At 43.1% G+C, this 16627-nt stretch overlaps 1 pseudogene; it reads right to left on the bottom strand.

Moving 5' to 3' along the window:
* Window positions 1-10496: 10496 nt before the first annotated feature.
* LOC148021659 (25S ribosomal RNA) lies at window positions 10497-11705 on the bottom strand (annotated as a pseudogene).
* Between the last annotated feature and the right edge of the window lie 4922 nt (window positions 11706-16627).

Below are 16627 nucleotides of genomic sequence, written 5' to 3'. Positions count from 1 at the left end.
AACCCCTTTTTACACACCTTCGTATTGATATTCATCTTTTGGGATGTTCAGGATTTCTTGGCATCATTATTATTATCTTCTAGCAGGCTTCTCTAACTGCCTCACTACTAACAAGAACGCCTAGAACGGCTGCCTAGCAGGCTGGCAGAACAGGGTCACTAGGACTTCCTTCTCAAACAGGTCTTTTAATGTCTAACAATGTCTTTACAGGAGGTAATGACTACTCCAACCTCCCTCAAACATACTTAGCCTAAACTTGGGACTTTATGCCTTGGTCGCCGGTCCCCAACAAAAAGTATCCCCTCAACAAGTACAAATACACATATAACAGGAAAGAAAGGTACTCGTAAAGGAGAAATATCACCTGGAGTGGCCACAAGAAGCTTCCATCGCAGCAAAGGCTCCTCCAGGCTCCACAAAATTCCACAACCCGCGAAACCTGTCCAGCACAACACTAAAACAAAAACCCAATTAAACGCACCCGCACTAGACAGGGAAATGGCCCTCTTGGCCTAATGAAATCAGACATGACTTTGCTACAAAACTAAATCGGCCCTCGTGGCCTAATGAAATAAAACAATACTATGCAGAACATCCACCTGGAAACAACCATGATAGACATCAAAGCATACCATTCCCAGGGAAACAAAGGCTCGTAGCCCTAAACTAGGTGCATTAAATTATGACCTATCCCCCCTGCGTATATCGCAAGAGGTGTTCGCATCACATGTCGTCGAATCAGTCTATGGGTCCGAGATAATAAAGGTAGATGAGTCTCGCTTACCCTCTGCATCACCCAAATCAACCATCGTCTGCCAAAGAGGGCATGTTCAGAAAGCATACCCCACAAACGACCAGGTCCTGTCTCACCATCAATAGATATATCGGGACAAGGGCCACAATTAAAGAAGAGGTCCTCTTCATACGCAAGATTAGCCAATGAATCGGCAAACTGGTTCCAATTCCGTGGAATCAGCTGAAAAGACACTCTATCGAATTCGTCTAGCAGGGCTATGGCAGTATGATGGTACATACAAAGGATGGGGTTCCGTACCATGTACGTCCCATTGAGTTGATTTAAAACCAACTGAGAGTCCCCTTTCACCAACAACTGGCGGATACCACCCTTCTTTGCAATATTCAAACCCATAATCAGGGCTTTGTATTCTGCCATATTATTGGTAAAATTCGCCCCGAGAGAAGCAGCTAACTTCATGACAATGCGTCGTCGGGGGTCTCGGATGACAACTCCTACACTTCCTTTTTTGCATGCACCCCTGGACGCCCCATCAAAGTACAAGGTGTATGTCCATAAAGCGTTTACATATCCCGCCATCCAGAACTCTACTCGTAATTATGGTAATCGAAATTCAGCATTTTCAACGGGTGGACTGTAGGCTCCATCCCTCCATCATCATTGAATTCAACAGGGATGCTCGTCAAAAGTTGTAGGCAGTGATGGCAGAAGACCTTGATTTCCCAAATGAATGTCCCGCCTTCTTGCTCAATCACCTTGTATCCTTTGCTCCACCAAATGAGCTTTCCCTGATGATATCTTTGTTCCAAATATGGGTGTTCTAAATAAGGGATCAGACGACCCATCAACCTCTATCACGATTTCCTTGCAGATGTTTGATCGATCTTGCCTAGACCTGCAAGGCAGTCATAGCATTAGTGTAATCAGAAGTAATAAGGTTTAATCTTATTAAGATTAACCTTATTTTTAAATTCTATCCCCTCAAGGTCAGCTAACAATACTGTAGATTTATTCTTTCCTATCCTAACGATCCTATAGGGCCCATCCCATTTGGGCTCTAACTTGCCTGGAAATAATTCTCGTCGTGCGTCATAATACAGAACAAGCTGTCCTTTCTTGAAGGTGTATTTCTTGGCTTTGAGGTCGTGTAGCTTCTTCATTCGGCGCTTCGCCACTTCTTGGTGCAATAAGCTCTGCAACTTAAGCTCATCTAAATGTGCCAGTGTCGTCAAGCGCTCAAAAAGAGCGTCTTCATCGCTCAAAGAATGATTGATGGCAAACCGAATAGTCGGCAGCTCAATTTCTAGAGGCAAGACACACTCCTCCCCATATACTAACTTGAACGGGGTATGGCCAGTGGCTCGTTTGAAAGTCGTATTATAGGCCCACACTGCCACATATAACTTTTTATCCCAATCCCGTTTCTTTTCCGACACAGTTTTGGACAGGATGCCCACAAGCTGCTTGTTGGTGCTTTCAACCTGACCATTGGCTTGCGGATTATATGGGGTTGTCTTGTTATGCTGGATGTTCCACAACTCTGTCAAACCTTTGATCACCTTATTCAGGAAATGAGTTCCGCGGTCCGACACTAATTCTTTCGGTGGACCAAACCGGCATACTATCTGCTCTAAAAGGAAACTAGCAGTTTCTTTAGCATCATCTTTCCTTGTTGCACGTGCTTCTGACCACTTTGTGAAGTAGTCAGTTGCTACAATGATGTACCGCTTTTGCGTAGTCGATGACGGAGTAATAGGACCCACAAAGTCTATTCCCCACTTCTCAAATGGAAGTATCGCCATAATAGGGGTGAGTGGTCGTTTCCTATTCTCTCGACTATCATGTCGTTGGCAAATATCGCATCGCTTAACATACGCAAACGCATCCTGGAAGATGGCAGGCCACCAATAACCTGCCCTTAAAGCCTTCTGGGCTGTAAGCCGTCCAGCAAAATGGCCACCACAAGCAGAATCATGGCACTCCTCCAAAATGAATGGCACCTCGTCAGGCATCACACACCGGCGATAGATGTCATCAACCCCTTGCCGATATAATGTACCTGCGATCAAGGCAAACTTTAATGCTTACTGCTTAATTTTCCTTTTCTCAGCCTTAGATAATTCGGATCCCGCCTCTCCTGTTGATAAATAATGCGTTATTGCAGCATACCAGGAGGGAATAGATGCCGTATCTATCTTAAATATCATCTCCATGTCACTACCTTCAGCCACAGATTCTTTCGGCTCCCCAAAGTCCACTAGACATTCCACGATGCCTTGCAACCTTGGTGGCTTACTCTTGATTTCATAATCAAATTCCTGCAAAGTGATCAACCACTTCGCTAAACGATCAGGCGGCTGTAACTTATTCATCAATAGTCGAAGTCCCTCCGCCTTCGTATAAAGTACAACTTTCTCATAGAGAATGTAATGCCTGAACTTCTTGGCCCCAAAGACCATCGCTAGACACAGCTTCTCCATGTAGGTGTAATTGATTTCGGATACCCCCAGCTTCCGACTAGCAAAAGCAATCGGGTGGTACCACTTCTCTTCCCAAATTTGGGCTAAACAGCAGCTGATACTATACATGGTGGCTGCTGAGAATATATAAAACACCTCACCTCTCTTAGGTGCTTTTAAAACGGGCGCTCTGGCTAGCTCTTGTTTCACATCCTCAAATGCTACCTTACAAGGGTCACCCCATACAAACGAACAGCTAAAGGACAATAAATTTGTAAGTGGCAACGTTCTTTCTGCCAAGGCGTTGATGAATCTACGATAGTAACCAACCGAAGACAGAAAGCTATGAACCTCCTTCGGAGTGCGTGGTGGACCCATGGCAACTATAACTTTGACCTTCTCAGGGTCTGTCGCAATTCCTACCGAACTGACCACATGACCCAGCAATAGCCCATAAGGTACTCCAAAAGCACACTTCCGTGGGTTTAGGGCGATACAAAATTGTCTACAGCGCTCAAAGCATTTTCTCAAAATGATCAACTGCCTTTCTCTCACGGTGGCGGCCCCTAAGTCATCAATAAACACCCTCAACTCTTCAGGGGATATGTCACCGAATGTCTTATCGGCTGTTCGTTGCCACGAACCAGGCGCATTGCATAAACCAAAGGCCATCACATGGTAAGCAAAAGTGCCAAATACAGTGATAAAAGTTGTTTTCAACTTATCCTCTTCTGCAATTGCCATTTGGTTGTATCCTGCAAAGCAATCCATAAACGAATATATCTCCCTACCCGCTAATTGATCCAAAATCTGGTCAATAAATGGCAATGGGTAGTAGTCCTTAACTGTCTGCTTATTCAGCTCCCTAAAGTCCACACATAAACGGATCTGATTATTCTTCTTCTTTCTAATCACAACTGGCGAACACCATTCCGTGTGTTGCACAGGAAAAATCAAACCCGCTTTTCGAAGCTTCTGTAACTCTTCAAACAGCCCGTCCCTCAATTCGAAAGGCATACGCCTTACTTTCTGCCGTACAGGACGACTGCCCTCTTTCAACGGAATTGTATGAACAGCAAGACTAGGAGGAATTCCTCTCAACTCATCATAACTCCAGGCAAAGATATCACGGAATTCTTGGATCAAGGCCACATAGTCCTCCCTTTCTGCTGTACTGAGCATAGACCCTAGTTTGATTGGCCGCGAATCATCAAGCGTACCAAGGTCTAGCTCGATAACATCTGCATCTCTTATACGATCTTGGGCCTCTATCGGCTCGTTCAAAGTGATCTGATAGATGTCCTCCGTGGTGGATCCCTCTTTGGACTCATCACTCGATGATGTCTCACTAGCAGATAAATCTTCTAATGTCTCCAATTCTGTAGAAGATAGAGGAGCTCTCTCACTCTGCGGGGACTCAGGATAAGCATCAACCACCACACGCTGGGCACCTCTGCCGAATAACAATCGACCGGCGGGTATATCCACTTGGCAATCCGCTTGCAAGATCCAAGGTCGTCCAAGTAATACTTGGTAACTTGGCCGCCCTGCAAAACGAATCACCCTAAAATCCAACAGGCATTCTACATTTGCAACAGTGACATGGACCTTAGTAATGCAGCCTTCCGGCTGTCTCAAACTATCATCTGCCATTCTGAGAATTGTGGAGGTATCTTTCTGAATCGCAAGACCCAACCTTTCCATCAGTTCAGAACTCATAATGTTAACAGATGATCCCGTGTCGACAATGGCATAATCTACTAATATCCCATCGACATAGGCTGCAACCCTTGGGCAATGCTTCTCAGCATGCTCGAACCAGTCATCACCAACTCGCGCAATACCCAAAGGTTCTACAATATACCCGGTACGTAGGATCTTTCTAAATTCCTTACGTACTCCTGGGGAAAGCTTAATAAGCTGCAAAAGGTTCACATCCGGCTTGACTTCGCAAAGAGAGCCCGCCAAATCGAATTCATGATAGTTCGATAGGGCTCGCTTTTCACGCCAAACCATCCGCTCTTTAGGTCGCTGAACTGGCTTCATTGCCTCTTTCTTAACTTTCACCTTCTTCTTTGGTGGTTCCTTATCGGCTTTACTCTCTACGGGCTTCAAAGGTCCCCCTTCTAGGGCAGGATCCAAAACTTGCGTTCCTTTGTCGCCTTGTTTAGGGTTTCCGTCGACAGGCTTATCCATGTCGGCTTCTCTACCCTTTTTACCTCTTGTAAGGACAGCTCGTAGATTAGAGGTTTCAGCATCATTAACGCGTACAGCCTCAATCAAACTAACCCCACTACCACTTGGTAGCTCTTCCACTGTAGTCTTTGGTCGTTGAAGTATTTGTTTAGGCCCATCCTCTCGCTGGGAATCATTTCCTTGGGCACGATGATTAACAGGCCCTGGTTGCCGACTACCCCGCTGGAGGGAACTGATCTTACTCCAGCAAGTAGCTGCTAGATGGCCGGATTTTCCACAAATGTCGCACTTAACATTTGGGCAATTTCTTGGATAGTGCTGCCCGCCACACCATTTGCAACTAAACCTCGACGGTGCACCCTCCTCCGGGTATCTACTTCCTATCAAATTTTGTTGTTTTTTAAGGAAGTTGACATCAACAGCTATTTGTCGATACTGCTCCGTAATCATGTCGGTATAATGCTTCATCATGTCCTTAACCTCGCCAAGAACATTGGAAGAACTCGACTCATAGCCTTGGTCATTACCATGTCGCTCCATCGGCCTAACAATTCGATTAGGCACTGGTTGTTGAACCACAGGCATGGGATTAGAATTGACCGCCTGGCCTCCACCACTTGGAGCCATTTGACTGCCCGTAGGCATCGACATGCTAGGGGGAGCTGGTAATAAAGGCACATTCTGCATCATGTTCCCTCTCCCATTAGGGTTAGCCATCGCTATCCCTTGGCCACTACTGCCATTGGCTATTGCCATATTGTTTCCCAATACTAGACCCATGTTCGAATTGCCTCTAGAAGCATAGGCTGCTTGTAGTCGGGATTCCACCTCTTGTGCTCGTGTAATGGCAGTATCTATATCCCCCAAGGGAACACTACTCAACTGCAATTGGATATTAAAGTCCAAACCATGTAGGAAATATTGCAATTGGGCAGCTGCGGGGATAGGAATAGAGGTGTCCAACTTACGGAAGACCTCTTTTATCTTCTTCGCATAAGCACGAATATCCTCGTGTGGATCTTGGCGGGTCACGTTGAGTACACGCAACCAATATTGCCCACCCCTTTCAGGGGCAAACTCCCTTCGAAAAGCTCCATAAAATGCATCAATGTTCAATATGGTTCCGGCTTCTAAACCATGATACCATATAGCGGCTCTTCCTTTGAGAGTCATGTTGAAGAACATCATTAAATGCCCTTCTTCTTGAATGCGACAGTTAAACATCAGCTTTTGAAACTCCCTAATGTGGAGTTCCGCATCTTCCTCAACTAACCCATTAAAAATGGGTAGCGGGTAGCCTAGAGCCGGCAAATCCGTCGTTCCTGCTGGAATTGCAATAGGCTGCGCCATGACGAGGATTGGATTTGCACTAGGAATAGGGAACGGTGGGGTTACACCTCCCGCAATTGACGTGGATTGGCTTATGGCAGGAAGGGGAGCACTAGAGCTTCCACCTTCTCCTAACTTACTGCTTGGGGTCCTAAGACCACTAGATCCACTCCCTCGTAAGGGTTCAGCACCGCTCCGCTTAGGGGAATATCTCCTAAAGATTTCAGCACGTCGCCTAGCTCTCTCGTCTCTTTCTTGCTTTTGGATTTCTGCTAGACGATGCTTATCACTAAATAACGGATCAATCTCAGTATCCTTTGGCATAAACTACTAGTTGGTCCCTAAACAACCAGGATTCGAGAACCGCCACTTTTAAGCAGCTCCCGGCAGACGCACCACTGATGGACCTAAAAACGGGCCGGCACTGGCTCATGCACTAGCCGGACCTCGTCACTATGCACAAGACAACCCCTCGGCCTCGCGGCCAGGAGCGTCTATCAAAATCTCTGCCTTCCTAAACATTGCGTTTGTAATACGTTGTAGTCCAACTGATCCTAACCCAATATTGCTCCTCAAAGGGAGTCCCTTTCACATAGCCAAAAGGCTCGAATCACATACACATGGGGTTCCTCCTACGGCTGAATGCCGTCAACCCTCTGCGACTCTCCTACACCTTGGGGATTGGCCCCTCGATGCGTCGCTCAACATTTAGACATTTCGCACAAACGTCGCTCAAGGTACCAAATAAACGTATCCAGGAATGTACCATTTCCTCACTTGACTTCCCCTTTATGATCCCACGACTAGCCTACGACATAGGAACCTCACTGCCTCTCAACGTAGGTCATATCCCAAAAACAATTGCAATGCATATCCAGGAGCTAACTCTGATACTTTTAATTTCCTCTAAATGATCATGCAAAGAGGTGGATGCCTAGTGCTCAAACATCTTAAAAATCAGCAGCGTGCAAGTGCAAATCATCTCTTTCATGCTTTTCTTTCTAACCGCTTTGTGCTTCGTCGCAACACCTAGCACCGAAGTGATCTTCGTGCTACTAGGTTTTAATTCTTATCATTATTATTCCGTCCTAGATGCAATGCATATAAAATCAGCAAATTATTCATCATGCTCAGCGTCATTTAACCATTTTTCCACAACTCTACCCTTCCCCGTTGATAGTGCATCATTATATTCATTTCTTTTAGGGTTTCCTTGTCATTTTATGTGGAGAAAGGAATGAAACACGCACTACAACATATAAACAAGGCTGAACTGAAGCATAACTTCATGCCCCAACCTTGCTATACATCAACAAACATAAATCCTATTTTTCTGTATTTTTCGTAGCCCCAAATGTATTTTTCCCCTATTTTTTCATGGTGTTTTTATCATTTTTCCCCATTTTCTTCATTTTCTTGTATTTTTTTAAATTGCTGAAAATGAAAACCAGTTTGTGGGCTGTGGCCCTTAGTTCATTTGCAACAAAATTGAAAGATTAGTTGATGTGTATCGACGGTTTTCCCCATTTATATGCCCAAAACCCTTGTTTTCCTCCATTTTTATGGTTTTTCGTGTCTCGGTTCCCTATTTTCTGCTATCCCACACATGTTTTCCTGATTTTTAAATGATGAACAGCTAGAAACCAACTCAAAGCACGACATACTCAAAACTCAATCCATATGAACACATTTTTATCAACCAAATTTGCATCAAAAGACCATTTTCCTTGAAAAAACAATTATTACCGTGTCTTGCGGGTTTTTCCATTAAATTTGGCACGTCCCACGATTGATTTCCAGCCATGAATTCTGCTTGGAATCAGCAATCTACAATGGTTTTGCATTGCTCTTTCATCCCGTCAAGAATCGGCATCCATCCGGCCGTCCATCTTCATCCTATTCCTTCAAGCACGAACGGGGGCTAAGAGGAGAGAGAGAGAGGAGAGAGAAAGACTGGTTTTCTCTCTCTTCAACCAGTCCACCATTGCGGGAGCGGAGACCGGCGAATTGATCGGCACATCATCTTCATCAGGCCTGGAGGTCCATAACCATGGCTTCTTTGTGAGCCAGCAATCGATTGTGGGGGGGGGGGGGTCGCGTTTTTTTCGGCGGCTGTTTTCAGCCGCCGCCCCCCCTCCATATCCACGATTTTTTGAGGGGGGGGTGCCAAAGGTCACCCCCCCTCCTTCACACCTTTTCAAATTTCCATTTTGGACCCCCTCTTGGGCACCCCGGCCGGTTTCGGGCCATCTTCCGCACCCGGACTCGGAACTTCGATCTGAAAATTCCTATGAGCTCGTCTCAACATCCCGGACAGGCCTGCAGCTTCACTGACTGGCACAGGCGCACGGAAAAATTATGAAAATTCACGGAGTGTCGCACGGGCGCCCGTCAAGCACTTAATGCTTAAAATCGTCCTAGGTCGAGCTGCCGCCTTCGTGGTTGAGCATTTTCCCCCGCATTTCCATATTTTTCCCCTATTTTTAGGCATGTTCCGGGGCCTAAAATCCATCCTTCAATTATTTATTGAAGACTTTATGGCTCCATATGCTTCTGAAGTACTCCAAATCATGTATATAGCTGGGGCTTACTTCCGTTCTTCAATTTTAGCTCATGTAGTTGGTCATATTCATTCATTTCCCATTTGTAAAGCTGTAAAAAACAGAGTAGTACTCTGTTCTATCCATCTTTTTCTAGTTATTTCCAGGTCTGTAACTTTTAGGAAGGGATGGATTGTAAGGAGCTGGGAATAAGGAATTAGTGTAAATAACATTGATATTATGCCATGTCACACTGACATTGGTATAAAAGGAGAGGACATGTAATTTTTCACATCTTTTTGACACATTAATACAATTACAGTCTTTCTCTCCCATCTTGCTCACAGCTTCTATGGCTTCTCCCTCTTTCATGTCTTTCTCTCTCTAAATCTAGTTTTTCTCTCTCCTCATCACTCTTCTTCTCTCTCTTCCTGCAGTCTTTCTCTCTCTTTTACAGTCTTCTCTCTCCTCTTTCTCTCTCTCCCTAATTCTCTCTCTGATACTTTTGGCCTTTTCCCTCTTATTTCTTGAGTTGGGCCACCTTTTTCTGCTTTGCCCTGCGTCTTTTTAATTTTCTTTTTGCTTTCTTTGCACTGGGGTTAACAATTACTAACTAAGTTGATGGTCCAAGTAGCGTAAAGAGAGAAAAATCGGCCACTTTAGAGTACAAGATACCCATTAGGCATAAGGATGATTGAAGGACTAGAATCAAAAAGATCAATAGGGTCTCCTTTCCCCACTGATTCTTCCAAGCCCGTTCCCTTGGTTGTGGTCTCACTAAATAGTAGATAGGATAGTGGGAATCTTGTTAATCCTTTCATCTGCTTGGCTATCTTAAGGGAGTCACAGTTACTTCCATTGTTTACTTGTGCTTGGTTGTATTTCTTCACTTTGACCTTCAGAGCATTTTGCAGAAATCACATTACATCAATATCCACAGCGACCATCCAATGCTTTATTTTAATTAAATAGTCAGATTCCCCTTGTCAGTACCAGTTCTAAGATGGTTTTTCATTGCGCCTAGGGATGATGTTCTACCTCCATCACACCCGATCAACACACAAAGGTCCACCCTCACCGCTAGGGTATCTTGGGCAAACCCTTGACAACCTCTGAGGTCAAGAAGCAAACCTCTAGACCCCACCCTTAGAGTTAATCCTTTTCCTGAAGTTATGGATATGTTTTGCCAACTTCCCTTACCTACATTATTCTATCGATCAAAGGTTGTCCACCTTGGAGATCTAATGCGGTTATGTGTATGATTGGGCATGATTGGCATTTGCTCCTCTAGATTTTCATGGGCCACATAGGCGCATCAGACACCATGAGTCGTGTGGTGCTTTATCATCCCCACTTCTAGATCCTATCTCCAAGTGATTTGATTTCACAGTGGGTGGGCTGTTAAAAAGAAAAGAGAACTCTTCTTGGGGCCCCCATTGTTGGCGTCTCTGCATTCAGTCACATTGCTACCCATTGCCACATCCTGATTTGGGAATATTAACCTGATTCCTTTTTTATGAGCGGTGTGCATTGCACCCTTGATACAATATTGACCCATCTCTTAAGATTGACCAAACCATGTCAAATTGTTGTTCACATGGAACATTTATCCACTTTGGTTTTCAAAGTTCTCATTTGAATATTTGATCTACCACCAAGATCTGCATTGGGGGCCATTTCATTTGAGCTCATGCCTAAAGTTGTGTCATGACCTCCATGTCCTCCTACTCATCGGGGCCTGGCACTTGCCTCAATGGCGGCACCACATGTGCTTCAGCACCATCCACTTTTGGGGCTATTTGATTTGGCATGTGAGTTGTTACACACTCAGTGGATTTCGACTTCCATGACCATCATCTTGCTATCTTAGTCAATCAACACCCTTTGTGGGATCTAGGTTAGCAAACAATTTGACACCGTAACCCATCTTTTGATTCATCTTGCATTGCCACTTCTGCTTACCAAAAATGGCCCACTTAGAGCTCGCATTTTGCACCCGGGTTCAATAGAGCAACCCCAGCCACTTACCTACTTAAGGTTTGAGAATAGGTTGAGGGTGTTCCACCCTTGATGCATCTAATCATTCACTTTACTTGATAAAATTGCAAGGAGCTCTAGCTATCCTGGAGGGAGCTAGATACTAGATGGTTTGATTAGTTTTTCACCCCTATATCCAAGTCCGATGAATGATTTGCATGTTAGTATCGCTATGATCCTCCACCAGATTTTCCTTTGGCTTCACCCTACTCAGGCATAGTCCACCATATTTTGGGTCCCAAGAAGTGTGCTCCCACTCAAACCTTTCACAGAAGATCATGGTCGGTTGATATGGTACAACTTGTGAAGGGAATCCCACCTGTTAGGTTTCTTACACCTCTATGGTTTTTCCACCCACTGACTTGTATACATGTTAGGCTACTTGGTTTGTGTTTTAAGATGGGTTAGATGGAAATCCTAGAGCACCAATGTCTCAAGCATGCAAGTGTAGAGCCCGCCACAAGAGGCACATGCTTCATTCCTCGACAAACACAACAACATTGGCGAGGCCTTTATAAGGCTATAGAACACTATAGAATTGACCCTAGTAGGAGATACAAGAGGGTGGAGGAAAAGACAAGGAAAGCACATGAGGAAAGAAAGGAGATCATGAAGAAGGTGACCTTAGACTTAGCAAGCTTGTTGTAGAGAGAGAGAGAGAGAGAGAGATAAAGGAAGCAAGTTCCTATATGTAAACATGTGATCTCCTTGCAAAAAGAATTCTACCAAAATGCAATCTAACTACCTCCATGGTGGAAAAAATGATGTCAAATATCTAAAGGCACAATTTGGGGTAGCCCATGCCCTTCTAGAATATGACATCAGTAACATGAATTCAGAATCCCCATCAAAGAGCTTACTAAGGAACAATTAGTGGAGCATCTCCATCTCACTAACTACAACATTTCAAAATTAAAGGAAATGGGGTTCAGCCCCCTACACCCATGCAAATAATTGTGGTATCAAGTAAGTGGCCATCTCCAAGAATCACTTTAAGGAGCACTAGCAACCATGGAGCCACCTAAAGTCATGGTCCCACTAGTGGAGTATACTAAACCATGGGAACTAGATTCGACCCATGGAATGGAATGATGTGGAACCTCAAGGCATGAAAAAGGAAACAAAAATACTTCCAAGAGCATAGGAATGCTATGATTGAATGATCAAAGTTATTCTATCCCAAACACAAAGGTAGCACATTTTCCAATGGAAACTTTGAATACTTGAAGAATTTGAGGAGGATTAGAAGACGAACAATGGCAATACCAAGAATGGCACAAGTTTGACATCACCATAGTATTTGACTTTAATGTTCACTAGGAACCAAGGTTTAAGCAAGTCTTGCCCTTATAGACCATTCAAAATCTCATCAAAACAGGAAAATATAGCAAAGAAATGACTTGAGCAGCAAGACATTGCTACATTTGAGGACGCATGCAATCTCAAGGAAACATGAGGACATGAGTCAAGAAAGAAGCCCCTACAAGAGTGGACAATGTAGCCAAAGTGGCCTTACACTATCCTAGAGATAGACAAACAAGCTTGATTTGCATTCTATCTATCACTTCCATATCAAAGGGCTAACATGGTCTATTATCACTATCCAAGGAGACAAAGAACCCTAAATAGATAGTAGATATGTTTCTCCAAAGATCCCTCAATATCCAAGTTGAGACCGGTGAACAATATATTGTTTGACCTAAGGATATAAAGTATACCTTTTCCATATTTATCAAAAAATTCACCAAAATTTTACCTTAATACAATCTTTATCACCACTTGCAGGTACCTACAAATGCTTGTAAGACTACTGAAACAAATACTCACTACATATGAAGATGGCCTACGACAAGTATTCTTTGATGTGAATGCAGCTATAGATAGTGTCACAATGGCACCATTCCATCTCTAAGCTTTGCTTCTCCCATCTTATTGTGTCACTTTACTATAGGATATGGTTGATAGTAGGTCCATCTCCTACACTTACCTACTCTTTTTGGAGTCTTCCATCAAGTTGTAGGGCTCGGCAAAGGAGTACCTTTAAAGTAAGGGCTACACATCCCACATAATGCAACCTCTCTCTAGATCATAAGCATCCTAAAAAAGGAGAGGAAAATAACAAAAAAAAGGAAAAAAATTTAAGAGAACATACTCCAATAAAAAGAGACACACTCACAAGCTCAACATCTATGGATCCTCAAGTTTACACATGCCTTAAAACCCTAAGCCCCTTCTCCCACCTTGCAGGCTCACAACACATCAAGGATAGGACTTCTTTGGGGCATGCTCAACAAACTTGTCATCCTAAGTACCACATTGTATATACAATATTACAACCAACATGGTCCTCTAGTATGGGACTAACACTGCAAAGCTTCTGAGTTGAGTGTTAGATACATCTCCTTATAACACTTTGCATGAGCACATTACCACCGTATGGGTAAGTAAGTAACACCCTAGGGAGAGCACAATTTGTGTGCAAGTAATTTGAAGGCTAATGTATGTACCACTGAACATTGATATCCATTACCCCCTTATCAATCACAACCATTTCCAACATTTCCCTTTCATCCTCTAAGTCCACATATCCTCCAAGCCTATTGACCCTATGAAGATCATTACCCAAAGTTGAGGAGTGTGACATGGGACTTACACTTGACTGGCAAAGGGGCAAATAAGATTTCACGGTGCTAAAGCCCAAACTTCTTTCAATTGCAATGGTGATTTTAGAAGCATAATATTTAAACTAGACAACTTTCACTTATAGGATGTACATCTAGAAATCCTAGAAAAACAATTCAAGGATGTGATTTCTAATGAGAGCTATCATGCAAGTCCTAATAACTTTGGAAGCCACAATTGAAAACCCATGAGTTTTAAATGCATCCTATATTCATTTCATCTAGGATTCGGTCCAATTAAGCCTTGTATGCATAAATTAAGAGAATGACAACCCTAATGTATAAATAGTGAAAACATCTAACTCTAATATATAAAATTTGAAAAAATGAATTAGGTATATTTAACACTTTGGAGTTCCACTCTTCTTCTTTTTTCTACACTCTTGTGATCATTACACACCACAGAGAGAGAGAGAGAGAGAGAGAGAGAGAGAGAGAGAGAGAGAGAGAGAGAGAGAGAGAGAGAGAGAGAGAGAGAGAGAGAGAGAGAGAGAGAGAGAGAGAGAGAGAGACCCATTGATAAGAAGCTCTTCTCCTTTCACTACTTCACCTTCTTCTCCCTTATCTTCCTCTCTAGTGATGCAGTTTCTTGAAGTGGATACAATGGAGCAAGTGATTTGAGGAGCACACAACTTGAATTGTGAGATTACCTACGGCTTCCATTCTTCAAATATTATGTGAAAAAGGTGATAAGTAAGTCTACTATAATCCAAATCCTTCATGCATTCTTTCTTTTATAGGGAGGGAGAAGCTTGGTCGGTTTAGAGCTAATGTATAAGCAAACTAGGTGATAGGTAACTAAGACTCGGAAAAGTTGAGCTCTTGAAAGAATATGAGCAATGTCCAATGTCCCAAGTTTGAGCATTCATTGAGGCCAACATTTTGGTTCCATTGTTGGGATCTAGGATAAAGTCAAATCACCAAAGTGCATATATTTTTGTTTGTGGTGAAATAGGAGTCTTCTATGTTTCAATGGGATGGAATGGTGATGAGTAACCAATCTCCTACTTTCATACCTTTCTCACCCCAAAATGTGCATGATCAAGACTAGGTAATTGAAATAGTTATTTAGAAAATTTGAGGTTTGAATAAAGATGCATAAGATAGGTTAATGCAGAGTGAGAATCATTAAATGAAAGAAATGAAACTTTAAAAAAACTTATAGAAGTCTCGACTCGTCAATTTATTGTGGCATGATTGTGCTTGAAGATCCATTTGTTGTCACATTTGATTGGTTGTGCTTCATTACATGCTCAATTGTGTGCGTTTTAAAAGAGGGTTGTTCATGAAGGCTTGACTTTCCATATACATGAGATGATTTTATGTGTGTCTAATTAATTCTATTTTTCGTGTACTTGAATGTGAGTTTGTGTACAACTAGCCTAACCTACATAAACTTGAGTTTGAATCCACTTGTGGTTAGACTAAATTTCTTGTTGTCAAACTTACTACCACTATCAAGAAGGACCACCATCAAAAGGCCTCACACTCATCCATTGAATTGGTCCAAGGACTAAATTTCAATGTGGGCTTGTCTATGAGATAACATTCCACTCTAATTGGTCATAACTATGCGTGCTTTTGAGGCCAAACCTACACAACCTATAGGCTTTCATGGCCTATCCATAAGTGGGTTTGCCACAATTGCCCATTAATGATAGCTTCAATCTAGGTTAGCTTGGCTCGACTACCCTAATGTTGATTGCAACCTAGCCTACTCATGCCTTCAAACCAACCAAATGATAGCCACGTACTACTCCATTAGCATCCCTCATGCCCATAACAATAAGTGATTGCCAGCTAGATGGCCATCTAAAATCCCACATGGCATAATCATGAGGTTGCAATCTCACATTACCACAAATTGCCTCCAAGGCCACCTACGGTCATCCTCCTCTAGCTATACCATCAATGCACCTATTGTGAAGGCCATGAGCATGCTGTAAACCCACAAGTTCCTCTACCCTTACACAATGGGGGCCCACAAGTTCTTCCACCCATACACATTGGTGGCCCACAAGTGCCAACCACAAGTGGTTGGCAACAAGTGCTTTCCTCAAAAGTGACTATGACTTTTTTGCAAAGTGATTAGCTAAGGACCGAAAGCCTAAAGTCGGATACATGATAAGCTATGTCAACATTTTAGACTACCAGTGCCTCATGCATACAAGCAAATCACTATCCTCTTAAAAAAAGGAAAAAATGCCATGAAAAATACAATTACACATCTTGTTAAGCATGAGCCATATCACCATCTTTTGCCAATTACTTATCTTGTGGCACTTTGTTATGATTGAGCAATTGCCTTGAACCTTAATAATCAATATCTCATCATGGCTTGCAATCATTGCATGGCCATTATAAACACTCCCACCACTAGTCGCTACCAGCATGCCATCACCTAGTAACCCAAGGAATAGCCACTCTCATACCCTCTTGGTCCAATATCTATTGCATTTGCACCACCTTTATCATTAACATAGCCCTCACCACCTCCATCATTGACATAGCCCTCAGGTATCCCTAGTACCATCATCAAGCACCCATCACTTGGCTATTGTCAATACACATGATTGGTAAAGATTAGAAGAGAAGGAGGCACATATATTGTAAGATATCCAGCTTTGA

This window comes from Lygodium microphyllum, chromosome 17 (genome assembly GCF_053477565.2).
Source record: "Lygodium microphyllum isolate KBCC chromosome 17, Lygodium_microphyllum_v1.1.10, whole genome shotgun sequence".
Taxonomy (NCBI): Eukaryota; Viridiplantae; Streptophyta; class Polypodiopsida; order Schizaeales; family Lygodiaceae; genus Lygodium; species Lygodium microphyllum.
This window is presented reverse-complemented; position numbering and strand designations above follow the sequence as displayed.